The following is a 22,512-nucleotide window of genomic DNA, read 5'->3' as shown; positions in this document are numbered from 1 at the left end:
CGGAAGAACGCCGAGGTGGGGGAGGAGGCCGAGGCGGGGGAGGCTCCAGGACGGAGGCGGACGCGGAGGAGAAGGATCTAGGCCGGCATCCGTACGGCCCCAAAGAAACGCTGGCGGTGTACAACGTCTGGATCAGCGTCTAATACGATCCCATCGTCGGGAATCAACAATCCCGAAAGTGCTTCTGGGAAAAGGTCACCGAGGCCTACCACGAGATTAAGCCGAAAAAGACCCGCCGCCGCACATATAAGATGCTCCGCACTCACTTTGACCGAGTCGACAGAGAGGTCAAATGATTCTGAACCATCTAAAAGAATGAAGCGGCACAGTACCAAAGCGGAGCCACGAAAGCCGACTTTCTGAGGTCGACTTTGCGGGTCTACTTCGAAGACACCGACAAACAATTCAAATATGCCGATGTTTGGGAGCTCGTATGGGAAGAGGAAAGGTGGGCCGGCGGTGTGCGGTCCAGCTCGGGCTCGACATCGAAGCGCATGAAGCACACGGCGAGTGGCCAATACTTGTCTGGTGAGGGCGGTTTGGGCAGCGGGGCACAAGAGTTTGCCTCGCAGGAGGAGGAGACCCCAGAAGACGATGTCGGGGGGTCCTCCCGTGGGCGCCGTCGGCCGCAAGGGAGAAATGAGGCGAAGGCGGGTAGAGGGAGGAGGGGCCGAGCCGAATCAAGCAAGGCATGCTCGGTCTCGGGCTCGGGGGGACCCCTAACTCCCTTATGGCCATGTACATGACCGCTACAATGGCGGACACTTCCCGCTTTACGTCCGCCCAATGCCAAGCCTGGCTTAACGAAATTGCGTTTATGGCGGCACAACTTGGCATTCCGCCTCCTCACGTCTTCACTGCACCTCCACCGCCTCCTCCGGGGGATGATTCGCCGGCGGAGTAGTTTTTTTTATTTTCTATAAAATTGTATTTTAAATTATGTCAATTTTTTTTTTTTAGGATTTTAATTATGTGTGTTTTTTTTATTTTTTTGAATTTTAAGTTGTATTTTTATTTTATGTTGTAATGTTATTTTATTTGTAATGAAGTGTGTTTTTTATTAATTGAATTTGTAGGAAAAAAATAAAAAAATGAAATTTAATGAATAGTAATTTAAGGGACGGAGGGTTGCATGTTCCGTCCCTTAGTTAAGGGATGGAGTAAAAAAGTACAGTGGGGCCCACGAATAGTGTTTTAAGGGACGGTATAGTGACAGCGTTGTGGATGGCCTAAGAATTTTAACAATATGTACAAAAGCGTTGGGGATGGCCTAAGAATTTTAACAATATGTACAAAAGTTAATGCTAGAATTGAATTCCCAGAGCGTAGGGTATATGAATGAAACAGAAAAGTTACTCATGGATGAGAGTTTCGGTGGTAAGGGCATCATTAACGCGCCAGGCCGGGCCGCAAAAAGCGAGTCCCGGCCCGGGCGCGGGGTTAGACGAGGCGGAAATGCGACCTGGGCCGGTCTCGGGGCCGCAGTTGCGGCCTGGGGACGCTCCCAGGGTCCGGCCCGGGCTAGCGTTGGAGGGTGTCGGGACGGGCCGCAAACCCCCAAAATTTATTTTTCTTTTTTTTGGATTTTTTTGCCCATTTATACTCATTTCTTCAACATTCTTCCACCAATTTCTCCATTTCTATCCTTTAAATTATTTCAATATATTTTCTAGGACTTGTAATTTTTATTTTTTAGGGATTAATAATTTTTTTTAGGATTTGTATTTTTTTTTCTAGGATTTGTTATTTTCTTTTTTCGACTGAACAATAAATTTTTCCGGTTTGAATTGTACAACGTATTGCATTTACGTGTAAAATAGGTTGAAGTTGTGAATAGTGTCATTTATTAGTTGTGGCCAGGGTTGTGGCCTGTAGGGTTAGAGCAGTTGGAGCCTGAGACTCAAATTTGAGGGAATAATGACGTGGAGGAGACTTGAGGCCTGAAACCGAACCGGGGTTAATGATGCTCTGAAAGGACCGACAAGTGCTGTAAGATTCCATCCAAGAAATGATTACTGTATTTGAATTTTTGATGGTGGTAGACTATGTAGCACTCTCTATGTTGTTTACCAAGAAATGATTACTGTATTTGAATTTTTGATAGTGGCAGACTATGTACCAGTACCACTCTCTATGTTGTTTTGTTTAATTTGCCACATTCATTAGGAAATTTGAATAAATGGATCTTTCTCAGCTTCTTACAGTTTCCACTTAAAAATATTTGACATATCACATTCAGTTAGTGCTATGACAAGAACCAGGCCAAGCCTAGGAATATTAGAATTTGCGAGTCAAATATTAGTACTCCCATGTACTATTAGAAGTTAAATCTTCTTATCAACGGGTTGTAGCGTTGTTGGTAGCGTAGAGCTGTAGTGACCTCTTGAGGCCACGAGTTCAAACCCCGTCATTTGCTGGGAGATTTTCGACCTTAATGTGCAAACTTGGTCGAGTAGGATCCGCAAACTTGGTCGAGCATGATTAGTCGGAAGGAGGATTCAGTACATTTGTTATCCCATAAAAATATTATTCTTAATCTATTTTAGGTGTTCTATAAAATTAATCTCCTATTTTTGGCAAGTTTATTCTCTTTAATAAGTTGGGCCTCATTTTTTACTATCACTACCATAATCACTTTTCTTTCAATCTCTTTCATACTTTTCCAATTTCACGTTAAAACTTGTGTCATTCTCAAAATTCTTATTTTTATGAAACGAAGAGAGTATATAGTACTTTTGTGAGCAAGAGGTCTTGGATTATATTTATGAAATGTTTTAGTTTATGTTATATTAAGTGTAATTGGTCACTAATATCGTTAATTTTGGCCGAATTGGATTCTTCCACAAATTTAAATTTTGGCCTTAGTTACAAACTTTATGGTTTTTTAGATTTAGCCCGCTTGACAATTCCTGTGAATCTGACGTGTTAACATATAAAAATAAGATTCACATTTTATTATATTTTTACTCACTTTTTTTTATTACAATATTTCTTAAAGCTCGTGATGAACTCAATTGAGACTTATAATCACACACAGATCAAAATAGAAAATCGAGACTCCTAATCGATGATAAACTTTATCTCCTCAATTGGTAGAATGCTTCCCCGCTAACCAATAAGTTAGGAGTTCGAATCACCACATCGGTAGATAGAGAGCCATTATTAATCCTCTTTCTTTCCAATTAGAAGAAAAAAAATTAAAAAAAATGACCATTATTGATCCTCTTAAAAATAAACCTATTCAATTTCGATATGTCATATACACAGTGATCACACTTAACAATTCAATGTAGTAATATTGAGCAATTTATAAAATGGTAGCAATACAAAATTGTGAAATTTCAGACTAATACAGAAAAATGCTCATATATTTGTGAACCAAATGAACATATCACCAACTAATTTTAGAAGAAAACTCGAACAAATACGTATAGGACTCAATTTAACATTAAACAAATACATAAAGGACTCATGGCCCCATGCCATTATCTGCTAATAAAGCCAGTGCCTCTAATTAATAATTTGGGAGTTTGAAGTTACTATCATATTATCATTAGTGGGGTGAATGAGAAAATTGTGATTGATAATCTGTTTAAAAATGGGGAATAAAACAATGTGACGGTTGTACATTCATGATTCATCATTAGCATAGGGTATATGTGAACATTATTATTGATAATCTTTTTTAAAAAGGGAATAAAACAATGTCACGGTTGTACATTCATTAATCCAGTTTACTCTACTTTAGGATAGTCTTGTTGTACAACATAATAGTATATGTAATGAGCTTTCAACTACTTAATATACTCCCTATTTCCATAGTAAGTGTCAATTTTAGCCATTTTGATCCGACCCCACCCAATTGAGAGTCTATCTTCACTTTTTTTTTTTAATTATAAATGATAAGTAAATATCATATTCGATTACACTCGTTATAGTGGCATCAAGAACTAGTGGGAGTCTCATTTGAGTAGGACAATATACAGATATAGGTTCATTAGTGAAGCCACTCTCTCTCCGGGAGATATGATCAAGATAGCTAAGAACAAAGGTCGCAACAGCAAGAATGCATCCGAGCAGCCCCCGAGCTTGCAAGAATGCATCCGAGCAGCCCCCGAGCTCGAATGCCACGACAGTGTCAAGCAGTGGTACAAATGCATTAACGCTCTCACCCATAAACAATACTACTACGACGCAAGGGATGGAGATGATGTTGGAGCCATTCACTGAGATAGATGGTGACATATTAGAGCATCTCCAATAGCACTGGACGTCAAATAGCCATCAAATAGCCTTCACAGTGCCACATCATCAGCACTACAATTCTCCTGCCACATCAGCTTGCCACATCAACTGGACATCAAATAGCCCTCACATAGCCTTCACACTACCTATCCACATCACTAATAACAATTATATAATTTAATTTACACTCGTATCAACATACGGAATTTAATTTACGAGACAAATACGGGAAATTCGAATAATACTATTAAAATTTAGAAAGTACATTAATTTTAAAAAAAAGTACAATAATTTAAAAAAAGTACAAAAATTAAAAAGTACAATTAAAAAAGTACAATATTTCTATATGGAAACATAAAACATTCAAGGATGTCTCTATAAAAGAGAGACAACCTAGAATGATTTTTGTCCCACATCGAATGTGAAACATAAAACATTCAAAGATGTCTCTATAAAAGAGAGACAACCTAGAATGATTTTTGTCCCACATCGAATGTGAAACATAAAACATTCAAGGATGTCTCTATAAAAGAGAGACAACCTAGAATGATTTTTGTCCCACATCGAATGTGAAACATAAAACATTCAAGGATGTCTCTATAAAAGAGAGACAACCTAGAATGATTTTTGTCCCACATCGAATGTGAAACATAAAACATTCAAGGATGTCTCTATAAAAGAGAGACTACCTAGAGTGGTTTTTGTCCCACATCGAATGTGGAACATAAAACATTCAAGGATGTCTCTATAAAAGAGAGACAACCTAGAATGGTTTCATAACTCGCAAGCCCATTAAATATATATGGGCTATTACGAATTTCTTGTATAAATTTATTTGTAAAAATTGTTTTTAAATATTAAAAACAATTTTCATAAATAAATAGTATTTTTAATTTTTTTTAAATTCGAATTTTTAAAATTCGAATAAAAAAAAAATTAAATCCGACGCCGGTTTGGCGCCGATCCGGGACGCACAATGGCGCCCGTGAGGATCGGCGTCGGAACCGGCGTCAGCGCGGGAATCGGCATGGCGACGCCGATTTTGACGCCGATTTCGCCGACGCCGGTTCCAATGGTTCGGCGAAAAATCGGCGTCGCGGTGGTGACGCCGGTTATTGGAGATGCTCTTAGTGCGGCTCAACCACTTTTTACAAGACGACGATGACGAGTGTCAGAACTACGATGAAGACAGATTGACCAACACGGACAATAGGACTACGAGTGGCTGGAGCTCGGATTTATATATGCATGCTTGTTTCGATGACGACGACATGACATGATGCAGTGGGATCTCAGCGGTGGTGTTGGAGGCGATCTCTATTTTTTATTTTAGCATAGAATCAGAAACTACAAATCTGTGGCTATGAAAATGATCAACTCTGTATATTGCTATTGAATACAAAAGCGTATGTGGCAACGCTTATTTATTAAATTAATTTGGTTATTTAATAAAAAAAAGTGCATATTTAATTAGTATCCTGTTTAAATTCATACACTATATTAATGTAATGGAGTATTAGGAAAGTGTAGAGAAACAAATAAAATAAAATTGTGGAAAAAGAAATGTTGGTGCTGGAGTGGAGTTAAGCCCATCAACTCTTCTTTGCCCAATATGCATGGATGTTTGTATTCTAGCAATTACTAATTTGATGAATATAGACTAGCGATGTCAATCGGGTCAGCCCAGTGAATTTCGGGCCAATTGTTTCATCCTATGGGTTAATCGAGCTGTGATTTTATCGGTTATAAAATTTCAATTAACAGCTGACTATAAGTACTGCCCTCTTTCAATATGTGACCTCAAAATTTTAATTAATTTCAACCTGTACGGTGAACAAATTACACAAAATTGCCACATGTGTCATATAACTAGGTGTCTAGGTCCACATCTCATCTCACTATATCGTTACTTATTATTAGGACGTGCTAATTTGCTTCATGAAAATAAAAATCACGTTTTTATTGTTTCCTTTGAAGATTAAGAATTTACAGAATTTAGGACTATATATGTTTGTTGTTTCTCCTTTTATTTGCTAATTATAGTATTGTTTGTTATATGTGTGCTTTTGGATCGGTCTACATAATCGATATCTCTATAGATCTAATATTGTTGGGTGATGTTGATGTTTAATTGTTTGTTAGCTAGTGAATTTTTATTATTTGCTAGTTCACATCTTTTAACGTAAGATTGATGTTGTTTTGACTTTGCCTCATCGTGAATTTTGACAGTAAATTCCCGACTTTGATAAAAAAAATTAACTTGGAAGACAGTTTTGGTTGCAAATGACCGACAAGTTGTTATAAGATCCCATCCACAAAATAATTGCTAGTATATTTTAATTTCGCTCTCTTTATTGTTTTGTTTGCCCCATTTATGGGGAAAGTTGAAAAATTGGATCTTCCTTATCTTATTACGGTTTCTATTTGCGAGTTGTCCTTATAAATACTTGAACTATCAAACACTGGCATCCAAACATCGGTTGTTGCGTTTTGGCAACTCTATTAATTCTACGATAGGAACCACACCATAATCAACAGATTTTTTTTTTGGTGGGGGGCCTTTCATGTATATTTTATGTGAAACATGTATAGTTTTTCATTTATTATATAAGCTCGCCCCTTTTACAGATGCTAAACAATTAGTTATACAATAATCCAATTAGACAAGATAATATTAATATATGTAGGCTATATCCACCAATTCACAACTGGAGGGGATTCTGATATATTCACGAGTACTTGCAAGTCGCTGAGAGCTCTAGGCTATAATGCTTGAATTGAATGTGCAAGGGGAACGACACGACTTTTTCCGACATGCTTGGCAGGATATACTACATGAACTGGGAGTGAAAAAAATTCCCGTTAGACGGCAGTGTATACCCGCAGCTACGTACTATCTCGTGGGGCAGCTCTCCCAAGTGCGCACCTACTTCATCAAGACCTTTTTATTTTCAGCAGAACTGAAAAGAACTCGTTTCGCCCAAAGCAGGAGTCAGCAAAAAAACATGAATTAATTAAACTTGTTTTTGGTGTGCTACGAGCATGGTTCGCAATCATATGTGGTTGGAGGACGTGCAAGTCGATATCACGTATGATTGATTATTGGATGAAGGAACCAATGCGCCTAACTGGGCACACAAGGACACTACTAGTTCATTTACTTGGACTGCTAGTGACGCCCAAACTAAGAAATTTTAGAAAGTAGCAGCTTGTCTTGAATCAACTTACGATAAAGACTAACATAGGCAACTCAAGCATAATCTAATTGAAAAAAATAGCATAGAACCCTTTGATCCCCTTGATGATCAGGACTTGTTTTCGATTATGTAACTTTTTTAATTCCACTATTTATCAATAAATAAAAATAAGATAAGTACGTCACCTTAAATTTTATTTACTACACTTATATATGAAAATGGGACCATTAACGGTTGGAAAGAATTTAGAGGTTATTGATGGACCAAACACTTTTGTCTGCAAGTGTTTTTGTGAGCAATAGGTCTTGGATTATGTTTATTTACTAGAAATATGTGTGATGTAATAGTTCATAGACTGGTTTAATCTATCCATATATAAAAGACGAGTTTTGGCCTTATATTGAAATATTTATAAGTTATGGGTATAAATTTTAATATTTGTAAAATACTTCATAATTAATATAGAAAATGAAAGGTTGTTATATTTATACTACTATTTATAGTGATATTTATATACATTTAATATTATGATTGATTGGTGACACTACATATTCATTAATAATATTTAATTTTATTTAATCATTATGAACGTTCAATTTTGCATTATTGTAAATGTTTCAACTTTCAAGTATACAATTTATATTATCGTAGTAAATGTTTCAACTTTCAAGCATACAATGTTTCAAAAAAATAGTCATGAGACTCCTCTAAAAGCTTTCACATTCTCCATGATAAAACTAACATTGTGACTAAATTTACTATTTTGATCACATTAATTAATTTACTTAATTTGATCACATTAAGAATCATTCATTGCATTAATTTCTTGAAATTTTGAAACGTTTACAATGATAATATAAATTGTATGCTTGAAAGTTGAAACATTTACAATTATTCAAAAATTTAACTTTCATAATGATTAAATAAAATTAAATATTATTAATGAATATGTAGTGTCACCTATCAATCATAATATTAAATGTGCATAAATATCATTATGAATAGTATAAATATAGAGGAGTCTCGTGACTATTTTTTGGCCTATAAATATGATATTTTGAAACATACTATCCACACATTCTCAAGCTTGGTATTTTTGTTCTTATCACAATTTATATTATCATTGTAAATGTTTCAAAATTTCAAGAAATTAATGCAATGAGTGATTCTTAATGTGATCAAATTAATTAAATTTAAAGGCAATCAGCCGTTAGTCACAATTTTAGTTGTAGCTTGATATTTTTATTCTTATCATAGGAAGAAAGGTTGAAAGCACTGAACCATTTCATACCTATCAATGATATATAGTCTTCCACAATTTATTCGGTTATCAAAATTTGTTGCATTCATTTTACGAAACTACCGCTCATGAAGTTAAAATCAATGTCTATCAGTTTATAGTGTTGACCGTGTGATTTGTTGTTTTGAGGTTCGGTGATGTACTTAAAGAACAGAGGATTTTTTGTATAATTTCAGGTTTATTATTTGTTGTTATTTAGTGTAGTTCTAATTTTTTTTCCGACAATGTTGTTAGATTATTCTTTTAGTTATAGGGATGAACCATTAAGCTATTCATCGAATAGGCTCCTATTTAATTGCCCTTATATATTATTATTATTATTATTATTATTATTATTATTATTATTATTATTATAATAGATCTATATATAGGTTGAGTCATGAATTATCAATGCTTTTGGTAAATTGAATGTATTATAGTTTATTTTGTATTTAATTCTTATTTAATGTTTTGATTTAAATATTGTCTAAATCGTTTAGCTAACTGTTTTTATAATTTATTACCCGATGTCAATATTTTAAATTTATTGTTATTAAATGTATAGAATATATAAAAAGTAGTAACAAGTTCATTTGAATTTGTCTAACTTTGATTTAAAACCTGTTTATTAACATTATAGAACTTTTATATAGAAAATATTTCATGAGATGTTATATTTTCGCCTCTAATATACTCCCTCCGAAATTATCTTATTTGTGGACGACAAGAGTTTTAAGGAGAAATTGGTAAGTAAAAGAGAGAAAGTAAGAAACGAAAGGAGAAAACATGGATAAAATATTAGTTTTATTTTTTCAATGGTAGTACTATTTTTTTTATTTTTTTTGCATATCCTAAATGACAAAATATGACTATTTAAAATATGACTATTTTTCGTGAACGGAAGGAGTAGTATTTTTAATTATTATGACATGTTTGTTTGAGCATAAATTAGTGTTGTAATAATTATAAATAGAGCCTTATATTATAGGTGCTCGTTTTTTCTTCTCAAAATTTAATCAAATATTGTTTTAAATGATTCCCACTCATGCATTGTGTATCAGAGCTATCCAAATATTTATAATTTGTTAGTCATTTCAAGTTTAATAGTATGTTGAAGTTGTATAATTCGTAGTTATTATATAGAGTACACATTTTGTAGTATATAGGAGTATTAATCATTCCAACATCTTAAACAAGGATGACTTTGATTATGGAATATTATATGTGAAAGATATCGAAGGCTAGAGAGGCTGGGACCCACATTTGACCGACACGTTTATGATTTATCACTTTATTTCCGTAAAATCCACATAAAATATCTTGTTATGTGCTTAAAAATTGGAGTAATAAAAGAATGAAAAGCATTAGAAAAGGTTTATTAATTTCATCAATTTATTTTAAAATAAAAAATAACGAAAATATACAATTTTAAAAATACTAAAATTTTTAATGCTTTAATAAAATTATAGAAATGTACTACTTCATCCATCACAACTAAGTTGAGTCATACTATCTTTTAGGCACGGAGATTAAGAAATTGTGTTGAAAAGTAGGAGAAATGAATAAAGTAGGAAACATAAAAGGAGAGTAAAGTAGATACTAAAATAAGAGTGAATGAATGTTTTGTTTTTTTTGCTAAAAAATGAAATGACTCAACTTTGTTGGGACATCCCAAAGAGGTATAAGGCTCAACTTAGTTGGGACGGATGGAGTACTATAATATAATACTCTTTCTTTATGGAGTGTTCATTTTGGTCTGTCCACTATTATATATAGTACCAGTAATGTTTTGATTTGCGGGAATTTCTTTAAAATTTTACTTTTTTTTCTCATCTACTTTATCCTTTAATCAGTTAATTTTTGGAACATTACATCGAACGTCTATTAAAAAAATAATCACATATTTTTAACCCTTCTGTGTAGTATTTTAAACCTATAAAATAAAAATAAAAAATCTTTTTTCTTTCTAATTATTAGAGTTCTTAGCTTCATTCACTATAACATGCAACAAATTAAAATTTTGATGTACAACATATTGACACTAATCGAGCTTACGATTTTGATTTAAAGAATTTTGTAATTCTAATTTTAATTTATCTTCCAAATAATACTTCCTCGGTTACTAAAAAATAGGACACATTATGAATGACATGAGTTTTAATGTGAAATTAGTAAAGTAAGAGAGAAGGGAAAAAAGTAAGAAAGAAATAGTGTTAGTGGAATTTGAGGTCCATATTATTAGTAAGAGAGAAGAGAAAAAAGTAAGAGAGAAGTTGTTGAAAATTTTCATTTAGTTTATGTTATATTATTGACAATTGGTCGCTAAATCATGAACTTTGGCCGAATTTTGGATTTTTCCACGAACTTAAAACTTGGTTTTAGAAATCACAAGTGATGGGGTACGAACTAAACCCTAATGGCAAGCCCAATAACAGTGACGGCCCATCAGCCCAGAGCCCAAGAAAGAGTATCTGTTCGGCACCAAAGAGTTCGGCACGACCAAAGAGTTCGGACTCAGCCTACAGCTCGGTAAAAGCCGACCAGTCAAGCTCTCCTCTCAGATCGGCAAGAGCTGATCGGTAAAGTCCAGCAGTTCGGTCTCAGCATTCGACCGAACTAGGAGTTAGTGGACTCATGAAAGGCCTCCACGACCTCCGCTATACCCACGATCTATTTAGTGGTACGAAGCAGTTATTGAGCAGTTATTGCTCACCCACGATCTTGTTAGTGGGGCTGCAAACCACGACCTTAGTTCATTGTATAAATAGAACTTAGATCAGATAGAAAAGGGTTAAGCTCTCTAGAGATAAAATACGATATAGCAAGTCTGTGTTGTAAGCTGTAATCCCAGATCAAGCAATACAATCTTGCCCTCCCTTCTTCCCGTGGACGTAGATTTACTTCAGTAAATCGAACCACGTAAATTCTTTGTGTCATAATCTTCATTCTCTACCAGCATTTACTAACATCAAAAATTCGCGGATCCATCACTGGCGCCGTCTGTGGGAACAGAGAACAAAATTTGTGATAAAGCGAATTTTTGATCCATTTTTTCCACCCAAAAAATGCATACCAGATCGCAGAGTACCCGTATTCCTGCCCGTGAGAACCAGGAGGAAGCCAATCCATCCCACAGGTCTGGAAAACAGCCTAGGGATAAATCCACCACCAGTTCTCATGGCGAAGGAACAAGCCGCTCCAAAAATCGTCCCACTGAGTCTTCCCAGCAGCCCGATTTGAATGAGGCTGTCAAGCAGTTTTTGGAGGCGAAGCAGGAGGAATTCTTAACCTTCCTGCGAAAAAGCCAAAAGCAGCCGGAGACGAAAACGGCGGATTCTCCTTCTCCCTCCGCACAAGAAAGTCACTACCGCAGTAGTGCCGTGGCTTCCAGGAAGAAGAGTCCTCAACCCCGACATATTCCTGTTCCTCCTCGGTACCGGAATCACAGGAGAACTCAATCTCCTCCATACCGACGAGATATCGGATTCGCCGTGTACGGAGCACTGAAGACTCCGTTCTCGGACGACATCACCCGAACTCCCCTACCACAGAACTACCGAACTCCGTCGATGACTTACGACGGGCTCGTGGACCCTCACGATTTCTTGGGGCGCTATCAATATAACATGGCGAACCAGGGTCTCAACGAGGTCCACATGTGCAAGCTGTTTCCCGAGCTGCTCATCGGGAACGCGAGAAGGTGGTTCGATAGCCTCCCACAAGGCAGCATCAGATCTTACCGAGATCTAATGGATGCCTTCCACAGGAGGTTTTTTCAGAAAGCGGAAGCCCGAATCACTTCGGCTCAGCTGCTTTCCATTCGTCAAGGTCGCGACGAAAAAATCAGCGACTTTATGACAAGATTCCACAAGGAATGCCTGCAAGTAGACGATCTCAACGATCTGCTTGTCATTTCGGCATTCCAAAATGGAATCCTGCCTGGAGCTCTCTACAGGAAGCTCGTTGAGTGCGGTCCGCAGACAGCTCAGGAAATGTGGGACATTGCGGACCAGTACTCCCGGGCCGATGAGGCAGACCGTCGCAAACGGTCGTTAGACAGCTCATCGTCCCGAGGAGACAGAAGGAAGCCCGATCATAGCGATCAGGGGCATCCTCGCCGGACTCCATTTGAAAGAATTCAAAGGGCTCCGGTGCAAGACAGATTGGGACCTCGTCTCAATCCCGAGAAGCCGCCCGCTCAGTTCGTACCGCTGAACAAGCCGAGAGCGGAAATTTTCGAACTGCACTCTGACCTATTCGAAAAGCCAAAGCGGATGACGAAATCAGCCGCGCGCCGACCACAGGATAGCTACTGCTCCTACCATCAAGACCACGGTCACGATACTGAGGAGTGCAGAAACTTGGCTGCAGGTATCGATGTTCTTGTGAAGGCAGGGACATTGAAAAAATACCGAAGCAAGCAGCCAAAGAAGAATAAAAAGCAGAGTGGTGCGAACTGCGCTCCTCAGGATCCGAAAAGGCAGCCGGATCCCGAAGACGATGACGAGCCGCAATATGATGGAGTAATCCAGACTATTGACGCGCTCCCTGCCGGGAAGACCAAGTCGTCCCTAAAGTCAGAGCGCAGAGGCTCCAATCGAGAGGAGCCAACGCATAAAAGGCTGAAGCAGGACGAAGTGATTACGTTCTCGGCTGCTGATCCCGTCCCGGCCATCTCTCCTCACCAAGACGCCATTGTCATCCAAGCCGGAGTGGCAAACAAACTGATCCACAGGGTGTTTGTGGATACAGGAGCGTCGGTTAGCATTCTTTTTAAAGAGTGCTTCGACAAACTAGAAGTGGACCCAGCTCGGCTCAGTCCGGCTCCGCTTCCCCTGAAGAGCTTCACCCAGGAGGACACCCGCCCTGAAGGTATTATCAGCCTTCCGATCACGGTGGGGAAAGCGCCTACTAGCTCCAGTACGATGATTGAGTTTTTCGTGGTGAAAGCTCGGTCCCCGTACAACGTCATCCTGGGAAGAGACTGGCTCAACACAGTTCGGGCCGTTTGCTCCACCTATCACCTCACCATCAAGATCCCTACTAAAGGAGGGATAGCGGTCATCCGAGGTGACCAAAAGAGAGCAAAGGAATGTCTGCAAATTGCGCTTAGAAGTGCCGAGCAGTCAGATCGGCACCACCAAGCATAGCAATCACAGCAGCCGGAGTCAGAGGCGATGACCGAAGTCATACCGGAGCCGAACTCGATGACAGTTCAGCTGTACGAAGACGATCCATCCAGAACGGTCAAGATCGGCTTCGCGGGAACGCCCCTACTTCGGGAAAAAACCATCCAGCTCCTCAAGGAGTATAAAGACGTCTTTGCATGGTCTCCGTTGGACATGACCGGAGTGCCCCCCGAGGTAATCACTCATCGGTTAAATATTGATCCTTCAGTCCGGCCGATAAAACAGAAGCAAAGACTCTTTGCGGCAGAACGAAGTCAAGTCATCCATGACGAAGTCCGTCAATTATTGAAGGCGGATGTGTTATTCGAAGTGAAGTATCCTTCGTGGGTGGCCAATCCTGTCATGATCAAGAAAAAGGAAGGAGGATGGCGGATGTGCATAGATTTCACCGATCTAAATAAGCACTGTCCCAAAGATTGCTATCCCCTTCCGAACATAGATAAAAAAGTAGAAGCTTTGATAGGCTTTGAAATTTTTTGTTTTCTTGATCTGTACAAAGGATACCATCAAGTTTTAATGGATGAGATTGACGCTTCAAAAACGGCCTTCATTACTGATTTCGGCATTTTCGCTTATAAAAAGATGCCATTCGGTTTAAAGAATGCCGGAGCCACTTATCAAAGGATGGTAGACAAGCTTTTTCGGCACCTGATTGGAAAGGAGGTCGAAGTGTATGTTGACGATATAGTCGTCAAAAGCAAAAGCACTTCGGAGTACGAGCACAACCTCAAGTCCACTCTCAACGTGCTCAAGAAAGCCAACCTCAAACTTAATCCCCAAAAGTGTACCTTTTTGGTAGATTCGGGAAAGTTTCTGGGTTGTTGGGTTTCAAAGGACGGACTCAAGGCAAACCCCTCAAAAGTTCAAGTCGTTCAGAACATGGCAATGCCGAAGTCCATACATGACGTGCAAAGGCTAACCGGATGTCTAGCCGCACTGAATCGATTCCTTTCCCAAGCAGCCGAAAAGCAACTGCCGTTCTTCAAGGTGTTGAAAAAGGCACCAAAGTTCGAGTGGGGAGCCGAGCAGAAAAAGGCCTTTGACGAGCTCAAAAGTTATCTAGCCGAGCTTCCTATTCTCTCTGCTCCAACCGAAGCCGAAGTAATATTCTTATACTTAGCGGCATCGGATCAAACCATCAGCGCGGTGCTTGTACGAGAAGAAGGCCTAAAGCAGCTTCCCATCTATTTTACAAGCCGAGCATTAAGAGGTCCAGAAACCAGGTATCAACCACTGGAAAAGATTGCTCTGGCATTAGTAAATGCAGCAAGGAGACTGCGGCCATACTTCTATGCTCACAAGGTATGCGTCTTAACTGATCTGCCACTTCGGCAAGTGTTGACCAAACCAGAAGCATCAGGCAGAATCGCCAAGTGGGCTATAGAGTTGGGAGAGCACACAATTGAATATCTACCTCGGAAAGCCATCAAGGGACAAGCCTTGGCAGATTTTCTTGCAGAAGCAAAGTTCGATCAAGCAATTCCTGTTATTGCCGAACAGAAGAATTCTGCCAATGCCGAACTAGCACAGCCCTTGGAATCCGAAGTAGAGCCGCCGGACTGCTGGAGCGGATTCGTAGATGGAGCTTCAAACAAGATGGGAAGTGGAGCTGGTATTTTACTTGTCGCTCCCGACGGACACGAGGTAACCTACTCACTTCGGTTCCTATTCCCCACTACTAATAATGAAGCCGAGTACGAAGCCCTCCTGGCCGGACTCCAGCTAGCGCAAAGTCTGCTCGTCAAATCTCTCAAAGTCCATTGTGATTCACAAGTCATAGTAAACCACATGTTGGGTACAAGTGAAGCTCGTGACGAGAGAATGAAGAAGTATTTGGACAAAGCGCAAAGCATCAGCCGAAGTTTCTCCTATTTTCGGATAATCCGCATTCCCAGAGCGGAAAATAGCCGAGCAGATACCTTAAGTAAGTTGGCCTCAGATCCGAGCTCAAAGGCGGAAGAATTGATGCATCGAAGCATTGATGAAGCCGAGGTACATTCAGTATCCAGCTCGCCGAACTGGATGACGCCGATCTTGCAGTATCTGGATCAAGGACAATTGCCCGAGGATAAGAGAGAAGCTCGGAAGATCACGTGCCGAGCACTTCGGTACGAACTTCATGAAGGAGTCCTCTTTAGAAAGTCTTACCTCCAGCCGTTATTACGGTGCGTAGGACCAGAAGAGACGGACTACATCCTCAGAGAAGTTCATGAAGGATCGTGCGGTAGCCACATCGGAGCCAGAGCTTTAGCTAAAAAAGTTCTGAGATGGGGATATTATTGGCCAACCATGGTACAAGAGGCAGTGCAGCTCGTCAAGAAGTGTACGAAGTGCCAAATTCATGCAAATGTCCCAAGGATGCCGCAGACCGATCTATACACTATGCAAAGCCCTTGGCCTTTCATGCAATGGGGCATAGACATAGTGGGACCACTTCCTCAAGCTCCTCGGCAAATGAAATTCCTTATCGTTGCCGTGGACTACTTCACGAAGTGGGTGGAGGCTGAACCATTAGCTACGATAACGAGCTCAAAGGCATTGGACTTCGTCTGGAGGAACATAGTGTGCCGATTTGGCATACCCCACATCCTCATCTCGGATAATGGGACTCAGTTCACCGACAAGACGTTCAAGAATTGGTGCCAAGAGCTGAACATTCAACAGCGGTTCACTTCGGTCTCCCATCCCCAAGCAAACGGACAAACGGAAGTAACGAACCGGATTCTGGTGAAAGGGTTAAAAGCTCGGTTAGAACAAGCCAAAGGACAATGGGTAGAAAATCTCCCTCAAGTCCTATGGTCCTACCGAACTACACCCAAAACCTCCAACGGTGAAACTCCGTATAGTCTGGTGTATGGCACTGAAGCCGTAATTCCGGTGGAGATCGGCGTACCCAGTCCCCGAACTCTAAACTTCTCCTCAGAAATGAATGACGACGGACTGAGAGCAGAACTAGATCTCGCCGAAGAAAGAAGAGAATTGGCGTGCATAAAAGCAGCCAAGTATAAGGAGCAAGTAGCCCGGTATTATAACCAAAGGGTGAAAAAGCTTCAATTTCAAGTGGGAGATCTCGTCTTGAGAAACAACGAAGTAAGCCGAGCAGAAAAGCTGGGCAAACTCGAGCCCACATGGGAGGGTCCGTATCGGGTGTCAGAAGTCCTCGGCAAAGGGTCTTATAAATTGACTCACATGTCAGGAGAACAAGTACCCCGAACATGGCACGTCTCCAACCTCAAGAAGTTCCACTTGTAAGAGACAAAGTCCGGTCAGTCTGTCTTGTGTCTAGTTCGGTCATAGGGGTACATGTTTTTATTTGTTTGTTTTTACTTGTACCTTTTACTTGTCGTTTTATAAAAAGTTTAAAGTTTTTTTTCTTTCGTCTTTTTCATTTTTTCCCTATGTGTTTTGTCTCTATGTGCTTGTCGTCTCTTACAAATGGTACCAAGGTATATCGTTCTTTAAAGACTGATCCCCTTTTTAGATCGATTATTAAAGACTATTGTGAGTCCAAGCTTCTAAGGAGGATATAAGACCACAATTCAGCTTAACAAGCAGTCCGTCTGAAACGAACTGCAATAAGCCAACGATTGTGAGTCCAAGCTTCCAAGGAGGATACAAGACCGCAATTCAGCTTAACAAGCACTTCGTCTGAAACGAACTGCAATAAGCCAACGATTGTGAGTCCAAGCTTCTCAGGAAGATACAAGACCACAATTCGGCTTAAGAAATAAGCACTTCGTCTGAAACGAACTGCAATAAGGGAAAGTCCGATCCACGCGATAAACCTCGCCGAATTAGGATGACCAAGTTCGGTCAAAGAAGTTTACCTCATAAGACCGGGGACGACCACGTCTAGTCAAAGAGGTTTACTGCATAAGACCACTTCGGTTAACTGGGAAAGTCCGATCCACGCGATAAAACTCGCCGAATTAGGACAAGGGAAAGTTCGATCCCGGCGACAAAAATTGCCAAGTTAGAACACAAAGACGAGTCCGGTCAAAGATGTTTATTTCATCAGACCAAAGACGAGTCCGGTCAAAGATGTTTATTTCATCAGACCAAAGACGAGTCCGGTCAAAGATGTTTATTTCATCAGACCAAAGACGAGTCCGGTCAAAGATGTTTATTTCATCAGACCAAAGACGAGTCCGGTCAAAGATGTTTATTTCATCAGACCAAAGACGAGTCCGGTCAAAGATGTTTATTTCATCAGACCAAAGACGAGTCCGGTCAAAGATGTTTATTTCATCAGACCAAAGACGAGTCCGGTCAAAGATGTTTATTTCATCAGACCAAAGACGAGTCCGGTCAAAGATGTTTATTTCATCAGACCAAAGACCAAGTTCGGTCAAAGAAGTTTACTTCATGAGACCGAGGACAAGTACGATGAAATTTTTTCGCTAAGCTGTAAATACAGTGTTAGAAGCGAAAACAAAATTTCATTTTTTCAAATCTTGTTCGGCATACAACTCCGCTACCCTACAAAATGGCGTTACGCTATTACAAAGGACTATTCTACTGTCCAGGGTTGCTGAAGTTAAGCCACCTATCTGCAAAATCCTCTGGAAGCCGAGTTCGGTTGTTCCGAGCAGATGAAGAATAAGCAGGTCGACGAGATGCTATCCTCGACCCAACGCCTCTTCCCCGAGCCCGAGAAGTCCTAACACCTCGGCGATGAAGAGTCTCTGCAATAAGCATCTGCTGATCTTGCTCGCTCATAGTCACAACTCCTCGGCGAATTTCAGTCCGTCCCTGTCTTGACGATTCCGGTTGCTCCTGAGCCCGTTCTCGTCTTGACGTTTCCGGCTGTTCCGGAGTTCGTTGTTGACTAGGAGTAGGATTTTGAACAGGGGAACCAGAGGTTTGATCTGGAGTGCGAGCATCTGTTGGCACGATATGCCGAAGGAATCTTTCTATGGAGGGGCGCCGAGAAAGAACAATGTTGTACCGAGAAGCCCAACGCCGCAGTGATGTCACAACTTGTTGGCAAGCCGAGCTCTCCAGCGCATTGTTCCTCCGGAGTACATGATATTCCTCCCACAGTTCGTCAACTCGACTCTGAACATCTGGTATGGTCACTCCCCCGCGCACACGGATGTAATCCTCGTACGCAGTCCTCTCAGCAATGGTCGTATTCAGCTCGGCCTCCAGATCCTTCTTATCGGACTCTAAGTCCTTATTATCGGCCTCCAGCTTCATTAAACGAGCCAGAAGCTCGTCATTCTTCGTCTGATCGGCTATAGCTCTTTTCTCAGCTTCGTCTAAAGCCGAAGAGTACAACCGTTTCCAGTGAAGTATCTCCATCTCCTTGAGTACAAAGCAGCTATATTAGTTCGGCAGCTGTACCGAGCAGATAGTAAAATACAACAGGAATAAAGGCGAGTACGAAAAGCTATACGAAGACAAGTGTAGAGAATTTTTCATTCACAAGGAAAATTTTTTACACTAGGAGGGCTTCAAGGCCATTTTACAAGGAAGAAACTAGACTAAGAGAAGGGAGACGAAATCATACTCCGCCAGCTTCGTCTCCGGCTCCTTGGTCTGGTTCAGCTTCTTTCTCCTGAGCTACCTCAGCCTCGGCCTCGCCTCCTGCCGGCCTCGCCTCCGCCTCCTGATCGGCTTCCTTCTCCGGATGCCCGGCCCGCTCGACTTCGGCCTCCAGCTCCAGCGGCTCGGCCTCACCCTCTCCGTTGTAAGTCGAAGCGGGTGAAACGGGTCCCACGGAGGCAAAGATAGCCTCCAGGTTCTCGTCCCGATCAGCTCGACAACTCCGGACTCGGTCTGCAGAAAGCAGGACCGAGGATGAAGCGAGCTCCTCAAGGAGCGGCAGATTCTGAAGCCGAGCTGCTATCTCTCGGCTGTACAGAGGCAGCACGACGTCGGCCCCCTGCTCGCCCTTATCGGCAATTAGCCTTACCAGACTACCGACAAAGGCCGAGAACTGGCTGCTCAAAAAGAGTTTCTCCGTGTAAACACGGAGAGCCTCCCCTTGGGCAACCACGGCAGCAGCATCCCTCCGTTTCGTCTGCTCCCGCTGGATGACGAGCTGGTTTTTGGCAAACTGAGCTTCATCCTGGGCCGAAATCCTAGCAGCTCTGGCCTTCTCAAAGTTAGCCTCAGCCTGTTCGGCCCGATGACAAGCAGCCGCCAATTTCCTCTGCATCTCAGCATAGTCATTGGACGCTTTGGAGAGTTCGACGGCGACGAGCTTGGAGAGCATATCGTTCCTCTGAAAATGGATAAAGAAAAAAGTCAACAAAGGGGCCACAAAAAATACAGGAAAAAAGCAAGGCCAGAAAATCAAGAAGAGAATTCACCTCGGCGAAGTCCGTGGGCCATAAAAACGGCTCACAGATATGTTCCGAAGGAGGCGCCAAGACCACATCTTTCTCTGGCGCTCTCGGGGGCTTCTGGGCCTTCCCCTTCCCCTTTGCCGAAGTCGACTCCGGCTTCTTCGGATCCGAAGAGGTTTTTTGCCTTTTCGGAGTCCTCTCGGCATCAGACGCCGAGCTGGTGGTTTTCGGCCTCTCCGGCTCCTTGGACTCCGAAGATTTGCGGCTAGCCTTACTCAGCATGTACACTGCCAAAAAGCAAGAAAGCAAAGTCAGATTTTCTTCGTTAAAGCAGTAGAGCATAAAGATAAAGAGAAATCCTCACCCTCGGCCTCTTCGTCCGAAGACGAGATGTCGAACACGACGTCGCCCTTGACGAGCTCAGACTCCGTGTATTGTTTCCTAACTATGGGAATCTTGTTGAGCTCGCCATCGAGCTCGTCCAACGGTTCAGGCCGAGGATGACGGATAACGGACTCCGGCCCTCTCCAGGGAAAACTAGGAGCCGCGGTCCTATCATAGTAGAAGAAGCGATTTTGCCACTTCGGCCACTTCGTTTTACAAAAGGCCCTAAAGGGCTGTAAAGGGATCAAGTAAAACCAAGACCCCTTCCTCTTAAATTGAAAGAATTTAAGGATCGCCTTCAAAGACAAATCCCTTCCTAACCTACGGAGTTCGGCAGCGAAGGCCGACAAGTGCCTCCAAGAGTTCGGAGTCACTTGGCCTAAAGGAAGCTGAAAAAAATCTAGTAAATCTATAAAGGCAGAAGGGAGGGGGAAACGAAGCCCGCATTCTAAGCAGGCCTCGTACACGGTGGCGTACCCCTCCGGCGGGGAGTCAGCCCTATGATCACCGTCAGGTACCACCGCCTTCCCCCCAGGAAAAAAGTATTTTTCGGGTAGGGATATCACAGTATCCTTACTCAAAATACTATGGAAATACTCTACGGTCTTCTCCCCGGACTCTTTCCGGCCAGAAGACCCCTTATCCCCTTTCCTACCGCTACCCGACTCCGAAGAAGAAGAAGACATTTTTCTTACTTTTTGAAGGTGAAGAAAGTCTGAAGAAGCTCTTGAAAGCGGAAGAAAATTTCTTGAGAAAGAGAGAGTATAGAAGACGCAACAGCAAAGGTGTTCAAATGAGGAAGAAAGAGCATATTTATCAGATTCGGGAAAGATTTCGAGATCGTTGCGCCGTTTCGAATCCCACCTTTTCAGGATTCAACGGCCGGATTTTACTGTCGCATTTAATGCAGGCACGCGCGAGGCACGTCCCCTGACGTCAGCCTCCCCCTTACCATTATCCAGAATGCCGAAGTGACTCACCTCGCCGAAGTGATTCACTTCGCTTTTCGGGGGGGGGTAGTGATGGGGTACGAACTAAACCCTAATGGCAAGCCCAATAACAGTGACGGCCCATCAGCCCAGAGCCCAAGAAAGAGTATCTGTTCGGCACCAAAGAGTTCGGCACGACCAAAGAGTTCGGACTCAGCCTACAGCTCGGTAAAAGCCGACCAGTCAAGCTCTCCTCTCAGATCGGCAAGAGCTGATCGGTAAAGTCCAGCAGTTCGGTCTCAGCATTCGACCGAACTAGGAGTTAGTGGACTCATGAAAGGCCTCCACGACCTCCGCTATACCCACGATCTATTTAGTGGTACGAAGCAGTTATTGAGCAGTTATTGCTCACCCACGATCTTGTTAGTGGGGCTGCAAACCACGACCTTAGTTCATTGTATAAATAGAACTTAGATCAGATAGAAAAGGGTTAAGCTCTCTAGAGATAAAATACGATATAGCAAGTCTGTGTTGTAAGCTGTAATCCCAGATCAAGCAATACAATCTTGCCCTCCCTTCTTCCCGTGGACGTAGATTTACTTCAGTAAATCGAACCACGTAAATTCTTTGTGTCATAATCTTCATTCTCTACCAGCATTTACTAACATCAAAAATTCGCGGATCCATCAACAAACATTAACAGTTTTGGGATTTTGCATACTTGACAATTCCAGCGAAATTGTTTCAGCGCCGTTAACGAACGGCTAATACTAAAAATACTTGACAAAATTTAACTGCAGTTTGGGGTCGACCATTAAAATTTTGGCTCAATGACTGCATGTGACTAATAATTTGGGAGTTTGAAGTCACTATCATTAGTGGAGTAAATTGAAAATATTATTGGTAATCTATTTTTAAAAAAAGCAATAAAACAATGTCACCGTTGTAGATTTATATCTATTCAATTTTATCTACTTTAGGATAGTGTTGTTGTAC

The sequence above is a fragment of the Salvia splendens genome, chromosome 16, assembly GCF_004379255.2.
Source record: "Salvia splendens isolate huo1 chromosome 16, SspV2, whole genome shotgun sequence".
Classification (NCBI taxonomy): Eukaryota; Viridiplantae; Streptophyta; class Magnoliopsida; order Lamiales; family Lamiaceae; genus Salvia; species Salvia splendens.
This window is presented reverse-complemented; position numbering follows the sequence as displayed.